Source organism: Anabrus simplex, chromosome 5 (assembly GCF_040414725.1).
Source record: "Anabrus simplex isolate iqAnaSimp1 chromosome 5, ASM4041472v1, whole genome shotgun sequence".
Taxonomy (NCBI): domain Eukaryota; kingdom Metazoa; phylum Arthropoda; class Insecta; order Orthoptera; family Tettigoniidae; genus Anabrus; species Anabrus simplex.
This window is the reverse complement of record NC_090269.1, coordinates 430,327,286-430,342,442: the sequence shown is the minus strand read 5'-3', so window position 1 is coordinate 430,342,442 and position 15,157 is coordinate 430,327,286. Positions and strand designations below refer to the sequence as shown.

The window sequence follows — 15,157 nt, the reverse complement described above, 5'->3', positions numbered from 1 at the left end:
TATCAGATCGCCACTGACAGCCATGCGTTCTTCATCGTGTATACTTCCTCACCTCGTAGATAACAGAAAGCTGATATTTCACTCCCGTTACTTCTACAGTACAGTACATCCTTGTAGGAAGACACTGCAGGGCTGCTGTTTTAGAAGTAATATCGTTTTATTTTTATAGGTAGATCTGCTAAAATGAAATGCAATATTTCAGGTGTAGTCTTCTCTTTCGTTAGTTGGAATCGAACCCGTGATCAGGGGTCGGACACCACCAATGATCTCCTGAGGAAGCTATTAAACCAGTGAACGATGCGTACGACCTCTGGTAAAGCTGTAAAGTTCAAAATTTGTGTTATTATTATGGTACATGGCATTTGTATAAGTTTGGCGGTGACCTCATGAGGATGAAATGAATATGAAGACACCATAAACACTCAGTCCCCAAGCCAGGGGAATGAACAGTACGAAGGGGTTGATACTGAGAACTGAACCTGGGGCATCAGACCAAAGGCACCTCCACTGATCAGGTGTTGAGTACTGACAGTTGCAGAGGCCAGGACAGTAGCTTGTGAAGAAGCCATGACAACACAGCAGGCTACTGTTTTCACTACTGACTACAGCTCGAAATGCCTAAAATGCTTGACATTCACTAAACCAACCATCGTAAAGGGGTAATAACCTAAGTCTAGTGGTAGCCCACGTCTTGGACTCAACATACACCACTGGCTTTCACTTACTTGTGCCAGACCCCTCACTTTCATCTATCCTAACCGACTCAACATACTCACCTCTTGTTCTATTCTGACCACGACATTATCATATACGGAGGCCTAGGGAGTCTTTCTTTCATGCCCTTCATGGTGCTGGTCTTTCCTAGGCCAATACCTTCACTCTTTGAAGTGTCAGGACCCTTCCATTTTTTCTTTCTGATTAATGATATATTGAGGATGGTTGCCTAGTTGTACTTCCTCTTAGAACAAGAATCACCATCACCACCACCACCACCACTCTTATCATAGTTGCTACAGTAAAACTGAATGAGACAGAAATGATCAGAAACTGCACTGTCTATAACTTTTGTTATGTAGTACGTTTTGGTAGGACCAATAACAAACTGTACATACTGTATGTAAAAATTAAATTTTAGGCTCCTTCCTATAAACTACCATATTATTAGTGTGAATAAAATTGTTTGTAGCTTAGATTGTAGTGGCTCATTCACCAAATTTACATACCCATTTTCATTAAATTTTTTCAGCCATTTTCTTGTCATGCACATGCATACATATGCATATACGACCGCTGCTCAGCAAGAAGGCCTGCAGATTACGAGGTGTCGTGTGGTCAGCACGACGAATCCTCTGGGCCGTTATTCTTGGCATTCTATACCAGGGCCGCTATCTCACCGTGAGATAGCTACTCAATTCTAATCACGTAGGCTGAGTGGACCTTGAACCAGCCCTCGGGTCCAGGTAAAAATCCCTGAACTGGCCGGGAATCGAACCCCGGGCAAGAGGCAGGCAAGCTACCCCTACACCACAGGGCCGGCTGAGACAGACAGAAGTGACAGAAAATTAAAAAGGGCATTATTCTTGTTACTGCAGACATGACTGATACAGATACCATTCTTTTTTAAATTCCTAGCAATATACAGATATATATGTAATAACAATAATTGAAATTAAATAAATTAATAAAAATAATTAATTGAAATGTCAAAGTATGGGTTCCAGAGTTCACCAGAATGGATCCCTCAAATTTAATAATGCAGATCACTCTCTCTCCCAGGGCGTGTACATAAAGCTGCGTACTGGTACATCTGCTTCAGGCCTTACCTAACCTTATGAAAATGACTAAATATGTAGGAACTGCACCTAGGTTCATCAATAACTATACTGATTCTAAAATAATTATATTCTGAAAAATATCCGTGCATGAGCATCTCATCAACACACCAAAATATATACATAATACACATACACCATACTGCTCAAAGACTCCATATTTACAATAACAACAGAACCAGTAGGAAACCAAAAGCAAGGACCAAGTTACTATAATCCGTCAGTCCATTGAATATTAATTACAAAACGCATATATGTAGATAAATATCCTTCACTGTCTCTGTGTATCAATACAACTTGCATATACTCACTATTGGAACTTGTTTTATCGCATGGATACTGTACCTTTATAATACTATGTTCACTGATTCTAACACTTGGTTTAAAGATACATTCACTCCAGCAACACATATTTGTTAATCCAGAATGTAAATGATGAAAAGTCTGAAATATAGTACCCCATAGCTCTCATCAATATGTAAGACACCAAATCACCACAAGTGAAATACCACGTGCATAAGCACTCCACTGTTTGTAGGTCAGTACCACACATCACATTCCACAAAATTTCCTGGCAATAACGTTCCACAAAAGTTCCATCTCCTCTCAAAGTTTTAAGTCAAGCCTCTCCGCTGTTTTCTCATATGCCTAAACAAACCTCAGCTTGCCCCTCTCACATGGTACGTCTAGATTGTTCCTGACCATCAAATCACGAGCAGAAGATCCTCTTGCCATAGCAAGACCACACCCCGAACCGCTTCCAGGTCCCATGACAATAACAACAAGGTCACCTCATTGGCCTCTGAGCTATCTGCATGACTCACGCAAACTTTCCGAGTTGTAAATAGCACTGGTTTCCCACTGGCTTGTACAAAACAAATTACTCATATCACACATTATATTATATTAATGAAATAATAACAATAACAATAATAATAATGATGATCAAAATAATAATAATAATAATAATAATAATAATAATAATAATAATAATAATAATAATAATAATCAAAATAATAATAAATGATCAAAATAATAATAATAATAATCAAAATAATAATAATAAATGTATCAGAGATACACCCAATCCGTGCTTTCGAACTGAGCACCTTTGAGGAGGCCATCTCTAATACATATAGAGAAGAAGTTTCGAACATTGCCTTCAGATGTCTTTAGTGTCGACTCACGACCCCCGTCAGGTGGGAAGATAGACAATTAATCTTCAAAGAAATGTTTAGTTTCTAAGTTTGAAAAACTGTAATATTTGTATATTCTATTCTGTGTTCTTAGGTTATTAGAACTGCTATCCCAACTTCTTAATGTCAATTTTCCAACAATCATGAATTTTGGATATTTATTAAATTAATCTATAAGAATCGAGGGTGTGTACAGGGCTTAGGCCTGGAGAGTTCTGGAACCTTCCTCTCTGCTATTAAAAAATTGTCTCAGAAAGCTAACTGGAGGGGAAGGTTTCGAAATTCTTTTGTAATGTAAATTTCAATCCTTCAATATACATTTTTGGACAACCTAAGGACTTTTTTCCTAAATTGGGGAATAAAGAGTGTGAACCCTCTTTTAATTCACATTCAAGGTGGTATTGGAGTGACTGGCTTTGTAACATTTATATCCCTTTTTTTGGAACTTAATATTTTTTCCATCTAGTTGCCTCTTTAGCATAGGCTTAGCCTCTGTAACTTCAGGCCATAAGCCCATATAGTGTTTTTAAGAGATTTCAAGTGTTTTCAAAGGAGTGCATGTGTTCGCCTCCTAGCATTTTGATTTATGACCAATAACCTTTATTTTTTCTTTTTCACTAAGGCCACATAGAATGGGCACTTACTGCCTCTGCTAAAGTTTAACTATTGGACTGTCGAGCGAGTAAATCGGTGAAAACTGTTCATGTAAAGTTTAGATTCTGCCTTGGAGAGGCTTGGTTGTAATATTATTATTATTATGAAGTTTGGAGAGTAGTCTCCTAGAGTGGAGCAAAGACACTCATTTGAAAATTGTAACTTGGGAGCTTCAAGTGTTACTGCCGTATTAGATTGCAAAAACAGAAAAAGAAAGAAAAGATAAAATGTATTACATTGTAATTTGTAAGTTCCAGTTTTTCTTTCATGAATGAATGATTTTGTATTTTTATTATGTTGTATTCTATATGATGAATATTAATTGATGATTAATACTACTGAATATAAATAATTAAATTATGGTGTACTGTGATCACTAAAATGTTGTGGAAATTTCTACATAATTTTTATACCTGCAATACTGTGGATAGTGGGTTGAATACTGCTCCATAAATCAAAATGTCATGTTTTATTTCAATTTCCCTCTTAATCCTAGAAAATCCCCCCTTAGCGCATGAGTTTCCTTTAATCATTCTGGTTACTGGGCATGGCTTTCTTTCTTACAATGTATGTATATTTCATTTCCTGTGTAAGTGGCATGTCTTGATACTATTGACTGTTAAGTTTGGTTTATAGTGTTAAAGAGGTCTGACACCCGAGGTGATGTTAGTGTCTATTTCTGTCATACTTTTTCATCTGAAATAAGGAATGCCAGTCCCACTTACATTCTGGTCACTCCCTTCCTTCATGGCTTTGTGAGTTAGGAAACTTCCTTTCGTCCATAATAATAATAATAATAATAATAATAATAATAATAATAATAATAATAATAATAATAATAATAATGCACAAGCCAACCACCAGGTGTATCATTATCCAGAATGAAGTATTTCAGAGAAAGGCTAGAGAAAAAAAGAAATGAATATATTTAAGAGTGGAGGGAGAGGGGGTGGGAACCTGGGGACCCCACATGCTAAATGATTTAAATCACCCACCCTCTGCCATCTAGGTAATTTTAGTTCAGACCTCAGCCCAGCAGAGGTGCTAGCGTGCAGTTCCTGGCAGCCATTGCATGGCAACGGCCTTACGGAAGTGAAAAAAATGTCTAGACTCGTTTTTCACTCATCCTCTTTGTATCATGTGCTTGCGATGTTATAAGTCATGTGGAAGTGATCCAACGTTCTCCCACCAACTAACCCTGTGATACCCATTACAGGCCTAAGCGGCAATGGGTAGTGTGAAGAGACCCACTTATTCAATCCTGGTAGAATATACCGGTTGGATCCTTCCAGATCACTAGGCAGTTGGCCAGAACTAAACCAATTAGATTATCACAGCACTGATGCTACCCTCTATTCCCTCACACATTCTTGCTTACAATCCACAATATAATATACAGTTAATACAATATTTACCAATAGTATCATATACATTATACATCACAATTAATTATCTTAACCAATACTCTATTCCAATCACACGGACATGGTAGTGATCATGTTTCAACCATTCACCAGCTCTCATTCTCATCCCAGTTCATGCATCATTCATCCCTTCATTTATTTGTTCATTTACTCCCCAACTCGTCCAAACTAACCCTCGTTCCCTTTCACTCATGCTTGCATATGCACATACACCTTATAATAAGGTACAGTGGTACATCGATACATGGAATACTAGATATGAATTATTACATAACTAGATACAGACACACATAATCAAAGTTGTGCTGGGGCTCACGCACTGTCACAATACACTTACACAACACAACACAACACTGGCACATACACTTCACATGCACAGAGTGAAAACACTGCACTACACCGCAGACGACCAGGTATACTGGCGATGCCCCGTCAGAGCTTCGATGTAGATGTACCTGGACCAACAGATGGTATCGGAGTCACAGAGATTGGACATAATCTTCGAATAAATCTTAGAGATGCCTAACATGCGCAGCGTCTTGGCATTGGCTGCATCCCATGCGCCGAGTGAGCCCACCACGAATGCCTCTAAATTGACGTCATACCCAGCATCATGCAGTATCAATCAATAACTATTGATCTGCATTTAGGGCAGTCACACATGTGGCAGATTTCCTATCTATTGTTTTCCTATCCTTTTGTTAAATGATTGCAATGAAATTGGAAATTTATTGAACATCTGCCTTGGTAAGTCATTCCAATCCCTAATTCCCCTTCCTATAAACGAATATACTGCCCCAAATTGTCCCCTTGTATTCCAGCTTTATTTTCATATTTTGATCTTTCCTACTTTTAAAGATACCACTCAAACTCATTTGTCTACTGATGTCATTCCATGCCATCCCTTCACTGACAGCTCAGAACATACCACAGATTAGAGCAGCTTGTCTCACTTCTTCCCAAGTCTTCCCAGCCCAAACTTGCAATATTTTTGTAATGCTACTCTTTTGTTGGAAATCACCCAGAACAAATTGAGCTGCATTTCTTTTAATTTTTTCCAGTTCTTGAATCAAATATTTCAGGTGAGGGTCCCATATATTGGAATCATACTCTAGTTGGTGTCTTCGCAGATACTTATATGCCCTCTCCTTTACATCCTTACTACAACCCCTAAATACCCTCATAAATTAATACAGAGATCTATACCCTTTACTTAAAATCATATTTACGTGATTTCCCCAACGAAGAACTTTCCTTATATTAACACTTACTTACAATGGTCCCTAAAAGGAATTTTCACCCCATCAACGCAGTAATTAAAACTGAGAGGGCTTTTCTTATTTTTGAAACTCGCAACCTGAATTTTAACCCTGTTTATTGTCATACCATTGCCTGCTGTTCATCTCACATTATCGAGGTCCCTTTACAGCTGCTCACAATCTTGTAAATTATTTATTACTCTGTACAGAATAACATCATCTACAAAAAACCTTATCTCTGATTCCACTTCTTTACTTATATGATTTATATATATTCAAGAAAACACAACGATCCAATAATACTGCCTTGAGGAATTCCCTTCTTAATTATTACAGGGTCAGATAAAGCTTAGCCTACTCTAATTATCTGAGATCTATTTTCTAGAAATATAGCCACCCATTCAGTCATTCTTTCGTCCACTCCAATTGCACTCATTTTTGCCAGTAGTCTCCCACGATCTACCCTATCGAATGTTGTTTTTTTTTTTTTTTGCTAGTTGTTTTATGTCGCACCGACACACATAGGTCTTACGGCGATGATGGGACAGGAAAGGGCTAGGAGTGGGAAGGAAGCGTCCGTGGCCTTAATTAAGGTACAGCCCCAGCATTTGCCTGGTGTGAAAATGTGAAACCACGGAAAACCATTTTCAGGGCTGCCGATAGTGGGGTTCGAACCTACTATCTCCCGAATACTGGATACTGGCCGCACTTAAGCGACAGCAGCTATCGAGCTCGGTATCGAATGTCGTAGACAGCTCAATCGCGATACAGTCCATTTGACCTCCTGAATCCAGGATATCAGCTATATCTTGCTGGAATACTACAAGTTGAGCTTCAGTGGAATAACTGCTCCTAAACCCAAAATGCCCTCCAGCATGGTCTGAAACTGATAAGGGAATATTATACTCCAAGAGAAATGATGTGAACAACAATTGGGCATTTGTCACTGCAGTTTCATTACTTTTTATGAAGAACGAAGAAACACTCTTGTTTCGTAATTTTGATTAACCGTGTATGTGATGTTTCTTTGATACTATGTGTCTTCTGCAATCATCTCGTCCACCATGAGCCAGAGAGAAACCACACGAACACATACTGCACACGTGGTTTTCACTAACACGTGAAGCAAGTAGGCATGGCCATTCCTTTGTTCAACCGTCTCAATATTCCTGTAACAATGCTGTCTTATTTGATAATTGCTCCGCTTCATTTTACAAAACCAATCACTTCTTTTCGAATCAAGGACTAGGACAATTAGAATTCAAATACCGGTACGCTAAATATAGCACTTGTTCTACACACACAACAGAGAGATAACTGAATGCACGCACAGGAGAACAGCAGAGCAAGGAGTAGCAAGGAGTAGAGTCTACTTCACATCCGACTTGATGCGTCATTCTAGCTGAGCAGCGTATATCTACGTGGCTGGCCATGATTATACAACACTCGCGGGAAACAAAAGGAAATGACGAACAGATAACTGCCAAAAACGTTTAGTTGCCAACTTACAAACATTGGAACGAGGAGGGTTGACTAGTAATGCTCTAAGTGATTCAACATTTCTACTTATTTCCTTTATTTCGTACAAATTAATTTTTATCGCGACGATGTTGCTTTTTCATAATAATTTACCCTTCGACCGTAATGCCGTAATCGCGAAGTGAAATCCGTAATCATTACAGACAATCCATAACAGTTGTCACCTCTGAACATATATAAAAGTTATGAAGCAAACATGAAATATAAATTTGAAAAACACTCATCACAATCATATGTCCTGTGCAAGGTCTCAGCTTTTCTTCAATTTGAAGACTGCACCTCACAGAAGACCAGATGAAACACTAAAATACCAGCACTTGAGGAATCTTCTAGAACTCAGCTCAGATGAAACAAGTGTGAACAGAATGATGTTGATGGGAAAGTGTTGAGATTTTCATTTGTTTCAAACATCATTTTTTTTAAAACATGCATACCGTGGGGCTGATGGATGTAGAATGGTGAGTGATTGCTGAAGGGAATGAAGGGGGTTTAGAGTACTTAATTTCTCTATATTGCTCTTCAGTACGGATTAATATGAAAATTATTAACTATGACCACCTTGGCTTGTCGGGAAGTTCACCGCCTTCGGGGCTAGCACGCTGAGGAAAATTGAGTACGGCCTTGGCTTCATTCTTGATCTTCCTGTTGAACTGGTATAACAGTGTCTTCTTCACCCTTGATGTTCGCAGCGTGAACTCGAGCTGTGGGCGGATGAAAGTGCGCAGGACATCGAGTTTTTGCTACGGCACCAAGAGGCATTCAAGAATGGTGTCGACCTCTCTCTCGATCCGCAGAATGGCGCTGTTCGGCATCTGGTCAACGTGAAATCCAGTATGGACTCCAAGGTGCCGGTAGGTGTTTACGTCAAGAAGGACCCTCATGGCTCCCCCTGATGATACTGAATACGGTGTCTAAGGCGGCCATTTTCCAAAGATGGAGTGATGCGTATTTCTGCGGTTTGAATTGGAGACCACGCCAAATTACCGTGGCACTTACTCTTGCAGGGCGTTCATGCTCACCGCCGACTTAGCAATGAGAGGGATGTCATCGGCGAAGGTGAGAATAGAGGTGGTTGTGGCCTCTGACGGAGTATCCCTCGGTGGACGATGCTGAACGCAGGGGGGACTCCATCACTCTATCAACCAGAATCGTCGACAAGGGCAATCTTGCCTGACTCCAGCGTCGAAGAGGATGGTGTTCATCTCTCCCATTGTGAATCAGATCCTGTTTTTTCTCCTGGTGTATAGGACCCTGACGATATTGAGGACATATGGGACCTATATTGATTTCCTGTAGTGCCATTAGGATCGTAGAGTGCGGCACTGATGAAAAAGCCTTGGCATGGTTGAGCCAGGCGAATACGAACTCCTTTCGGTTCCTCCTGGTATCCACGATGATCTCATGCAGGACAAACATATGTTCCATGCAGCCTTCGACCGCCATAAATCCCTTCTGTGCTGGAGAGATAATATTGTTCTCGGCTGTGATTCTACCTAGCCTGAGTGCGAAGAAGGTGCAATATTATTTGCCAATGGTGTTGACCAAGGTTATGGGCCTCCAATTAGAAAGGTCGTCCTGGTTCCCCTTTTCATAGATGAGGAAAGTATTGCTCTGTTTCCGGGACAATGGGACTCTTGCGGACTTCAAACAGATGTTTTACAGTACCGGTACACAGTGGCTAAGAGGGCGATGGAAGTACAAAAGGCACACAGTAATATGATATGTTGGAATACCTGCAAACACAAGTGAAGAAAAGCAAATCACTATAGTAGGCCTACACAATTTTATAACAAGACGATTAGTAAGTAAAGGAGAATTTTTGTTTAGGGCGAAGATATGGCGAGAAATCGCTTTGTCCTTGTCTGCAGTAAATTCGTCAAATGATAGTAGCCCTTACAAAAAAGGTGCATAACAATATCACATATTCGAAGAATTTGAACATGATTTTAAACTAAACTACACAGTAAAATACAAACGCATTAGCGCATAACTATCAACTCTCAATAATAAACAAACTTGTACTTATGAACCCATCAGGAACACTTGCGACAGGAAAACAATACATATGAAACTCTAAATGCGATCATTGCGGTATACAGCTTACTGTCAGTGTAATAGGTGGCATTATGGAGAAACTCTATATAAAAAGTAATTACTGTTTTATGCAGGGCTTGACAAGCGATTGTCAAAGGCCGGCAGAAGGAGCGTAGCGAGAGATCCAATCAACCGTATGTGGTTCAGTTTTGAAGTGATCAATTTGTAGTTATTCATGTTTGTATTCGTTTTACTTGTGTTATGCGAAAGTCACATATCGCGTTATACAGTTTTATTCTGCTAATTGTGTTATTTTGTCATTAAGGAACTGTGGTTTCTTTTGTTTTACGCTGTGCCCACGATCTTGGACATACCGTAATGTTTGAGTCTCGATCATTTTATGTTTCCAAACTTCTAGTTGTCAATACAGAACTTAATATTATACGAAACATCGTAAGAAAGAGGTACGGTAAGCTTTATATTTCATAACATTATTTTTGATAAGAAGTCAGGTATATCTATTTTCAGCCTGCGGTGGGTTATTTAGGTTAAATATTATCCATTATTACGTTATTATTATTATTATTATTATTATTATTATTATTATTATTATTATTATTATTATTATTATTATTATTTATAATTCACAATTTTATAATTGGGTTTATTACCTTCTTTGGTACAATGTACATGGAAGAATTACTATTTAGTACATACGCACATATGCTTTATACATATCGGTATATACTTACATTGTTGACTAATAAATTTAACAGATATTTATGAGATATTTTTTATACATAGATGGTCAAAATTATTAGTGGTCGATTTTCATTAGTCCTCTGTGTATGGTGGATGGTTCATGCCAATAAACTTCCTTACTATATGGCACATGGCCAGGATTGCTGCTTTTTGTAATTCTCTGTAAGTGAGAGGGTGGAGATTAAGGGCTTCAATGCTCCTGTGTAGTGTCTTTGGTATAATACCATTACATCCAATCACTACTGGAATTATGATAACATTGTTGAGATTCCACATGGTTTTTATCTCTGTGGCCAGATCTGTGTATTTGGAAATCTTCTCTGTATGTGTTGATTGGAGGTTGTGAGTATTAGGGCATGCTATGTCTATTATGAAGCAGATTTTCTTGTTTTTATCTACAAAAGTTATATCTGGTCTATTGCAGGTAATAGTTTTATCAGTAATGATACTTCTATCCCAGTAAATTTTGTAATTTTCATTTTGCAAGACTGATTGGGGTTTTACTTCCAAAATGCTGTCGTACAGTGGATTAGGTTATTTCGTCGGGCTAATTTCTGGTGAATGATTTTTGCAATTTGGTCATGTCTGTACTTGTAGTCTGTGTTTGCCATTAATTGACAACCTGAAGTTATGTGCTGAATGGTTTCTGGAGATGTATTACATCGTCGGCACAGATCTGAATAGACAGACGGATCATGCAGTACATGCTTTTTGTAGTTCCTTGTGGCAATGAGTTGATCTTGTATTATTATTATTATTATTATTATTATTATTATTATTATTATTATTATTATTATTATTATTATTATTGGTAATAGCCTACATATTGCCAATAGTTCTAACATATTAAACAGAGATGCATACATGGTTGGATGGAGTCAAACTCATATTTTTCCAAATATTCCTGAGAACCGAATAATACGAATCTCTCTAAACGGTTTCAGAAGTCCACTTATTTTGTGACAGCTCGAAATTTTCATGGTAAGTCAGTATATAATTATCTCATTCCGTATATAGTAAATAGGTTTCTTTTCAAAAATTATTAGCTATTGGCCTACAATGACTCCTAAGTATTTAAAGTTGTTAAGTCTTCTCAGTTCATTATCGTGTGTTAGCATACTTTTTTCGACAGAGATATTCTTCCCCCATTCCTAAACACCGTATCTACTGTTCTGTGATTGTTCGGTTAGAGATAGTTTTCTTGGCCCTCACTAGTCAGTTAAAAGATTTTTGCAAATCCTTGTATCGCTTGGCTTTTAGGACTACATCATCCATTTAGATGTAAAGTTTTTGGGCCGTCCCTGATTCCCTGTACTACATGTGCTGTGGTGATGGAAAATAAGTTCAGGGTTAGTTGATTGCCTTGCAGCACCCTGTTGGTCTGTGTGATTGGTCCTGAGATAGAAATATTATCCTTAATGTGTACTGTGTTGTTCAATAGTATGTGTGTGACAAATTTTAGTTGCATCAGTTCTTTTTGTATCATGATTCTATTTAGCAAGTCAAAAGCTTGGTCGAAATCTATGAATACTGCGTGCTGCCTTCCAGTAGGACTACTAAGTGCTTCCTCAATGTCTCTTAATAGGCACATCACTGTGTGAGGTGTATTTCTGCCCCTGCAGAATCCAAATTGTTCTTCTGGTATCAGCAGATCTGTTAGTGTTGTTACTCTTTCTGTGAGAATTTTCATCATCACTTTGAGAAGAGCGCATTCCATTGTGATGCCTCTGTATAAGTTAGTATCATCCTTAACACTTTTGCCTTTATAGAGCATCTTGGTTTTTGACCTTTTCCAGCAGTTCGGTACTTTTCCCGTTTTGAGACACTCATTTATTAGTGGAGCTCATGTTCTTTTCTACATTGCCACAAGTACCTGTAGATGCTTGGTACGTATTTGATTTGGACTGCATGCTCTCCCGTCCTGATTGCTGTTATTGTGTGTTCTATTTCTTCCTCCATAACAGGTTGGAATCCTGAGCACATTGTTTCTTGGCCTTGTGATGGTCGTGTTTTATAAGCCTGCAGTACTTATTACAGACTGTAGGCCCTAAATTTCATATTAGATCCGAATTGATAGTTCAACTTCTTACAAATTGTACAAAATTGTGTTGATTATCTTCCTTATCTTCAACATTACTCCAATTAAGATGAAATTTTAAATAGACATATTTCGACCTGGCATAGGGCCATACTCAGTAAAATATGTATACTGTAAAACACTAAAAGCATGAGACACAATATGAAGTGCTTGTTAAAAAATGTTTCCTTAACTCGGGAGTGGTGGTGCAGGGTCTTTTTGTGACCTGGCGAAAATTTATTTTGTAAAATTGCACTTATTTTAAAACTTAGAGACCTTGGCTGCCACATAGCTCTCCCTGCATTACTTGCTTTTTTTCTGAATTCAGTGGAATCGTAGTGAAGGGTGTTGATTCCTAGAAAGAGGGACTATTGCCGAGTGGTGTAATAAAGTGACCAGTCCTGTTCATTGGAAGAATAACAGGAACAGAGTTGAGTGTACCGAGTTAGTTTCTTTTGTAATCATCTTAGGAATTGATTCAGTCAATCCCTTATAGCAGAAATGGGTTATGAATTGTATGAGGCAAGGGACAAAAGTTTCTACTTCTAAAAACTCTCCAACTCAAACGCAAAACATTGCACTCATACTGGGACCGATGCGCATAGCAAAAAGTGCATCATCGCCTGAAGAAGCTTGAGCACTTTTTCACGACTGATAATATGTTGAACTTCACTATAAACAGTCATCCCTGAAAAATTAAAGAGTGAGAGGGAATTATATTCGCAAACAAATTACTTATCAAGATATGGATTGTCATGAAGAGGACTGTAATTATTTTGGAAGCACACCTCCCCAGCACACAGGGATATACTACAGGAATAGCATTACGTAGTTAGCAAAATCTGAACCTGTCAGCAAGATAAGGTACTTAATAAAGATTATTCCTGTGCGTGATTAGTTTTTACTTTACTTTAGCTGTGAAGCTAATTAATATTTGATATATGCATTTATTTTATTAACATATTATGCTATTGAGTTAATAAACCTAATACATCAATATATGATACATAAAAGTTAGAAATTTTGTTATTAGAGCAAGTTCAGTCATAGTGGTCAGCAAATACCCCACGCCACCTCTCAAGTTGCATCAACGAGCACCATCTGTATAGCGTTAAAATATATTATGAAAGTTAGAAATGTGAAGTTCTTGAGCTGGAGGCCTCTTTGTTGTGATATTCCTGTTGTCTGCTGATGCAGTTCAACTGATATGTTACAGTGTTGAGTTAGTTAATGTGTACAGTCATAGGCTGACAATATAAGTTGTTGTTATTCAAGTTGGACCATCTGCTTTTAGTCTATAAAGTGGATAATAATAATCAAATTAATAATAAAAATGGTGACTGACAGGAAATTTTTAAGAGAAGTATTTGATGAACAAAATAAACTTACATTACATTGCCCACTTATATTAGACACGTTCTCTGACTACAGAGTCCAGCTCTTGCAGTTAAAATGTACAACATGTTGTTCGGTGGAGGTAGAGTGGGGAAATGGGGTGGGAGTATGGGGGTGGTAACTGAAACTGAGTGTAATGATTATGTCATCTGGTCTTGTTTTTTAATACAAATAATTGGAATGAAAATTTCCCATATTATATTCTTTTTTCATTTATCTCATTTCAGACGAGGGCTGAATTGTCATATTGATCCATACTAATGTAAAAATTCTCTAAGGTGTTGAGTAGTGGACATTTTTGTTCACGTTGTATTTTATGATCTTGACCTATTGAGGTACAATTATGACTTTTTGCTAATGGCTTTACGTCGCACAGACACTGATAGGCCTTATGGCAATGATGGGACAGGAAAGGCTTAGCGGAAAATGCTGGTGTGAAAGTGGGAAACCTTGGAAACCATCTTCAGGGCTGCTGACAGTGGGATCCGAACCCACTATCTCCTGGATGCATGCTCACATGTTGTTCGGTCCAACTCGCCTGTACAATAATGATTGTGGTCTTCATGATGGTTACTCATGGGCAAGAAACAATTATATTTTAAAGCACTGTGGAGTTCTGTATAGTATATGAAGAAGTTCCTGCCAGTTTGTTCGACGAAAGTTGAACCACATCCTTGGCATTCCAGTTTATATATCCCAGAATTTATTTATTGCTATTATGTAGAATGAAGAAAATAGTATTTAACCCCATTTGTTTGAGGGTTAAGGACTATTTTTTCATTAGTGTTGCTGGCTTTAAAAGCAATTTTTTAGTTTTTGTTTTCTTAGGATGTTAGTAATTATACATGTATTATTATTACCTACTAAATGCAAATTTGTCATATTTTTCTTTAGTTTTTGACTCTTTCACCAAAGTGGTTATGGGCTTGTTTGTATTAGAAACCGACTGTCAACCTATTAGGTCGTGTTACGTACATTTAGTATG

General features: G+C 37.9%; 1 protein-coding gene across 1 annotated transcript in view; it reads left to right on the top strand.

Moving 5' to 3' along the window:
- Positions 1–9,578: 9,578 nt before the first annotated feature.
- Positions 9,579–15,157, top strand: part of LOC136874605 (uncharacterized) — a 108,892-nt gene continuing 103,313 nt past the window's right edge. The window contains exon 1 of the mRNA XM_068227876.1: positions 9,579–9,705. The gene's annotated coding sequence lies outside the window, so the exon portion shown is untranslated. The remainder of the gene's footprint in view (positions 9,706–15,157) is intronic.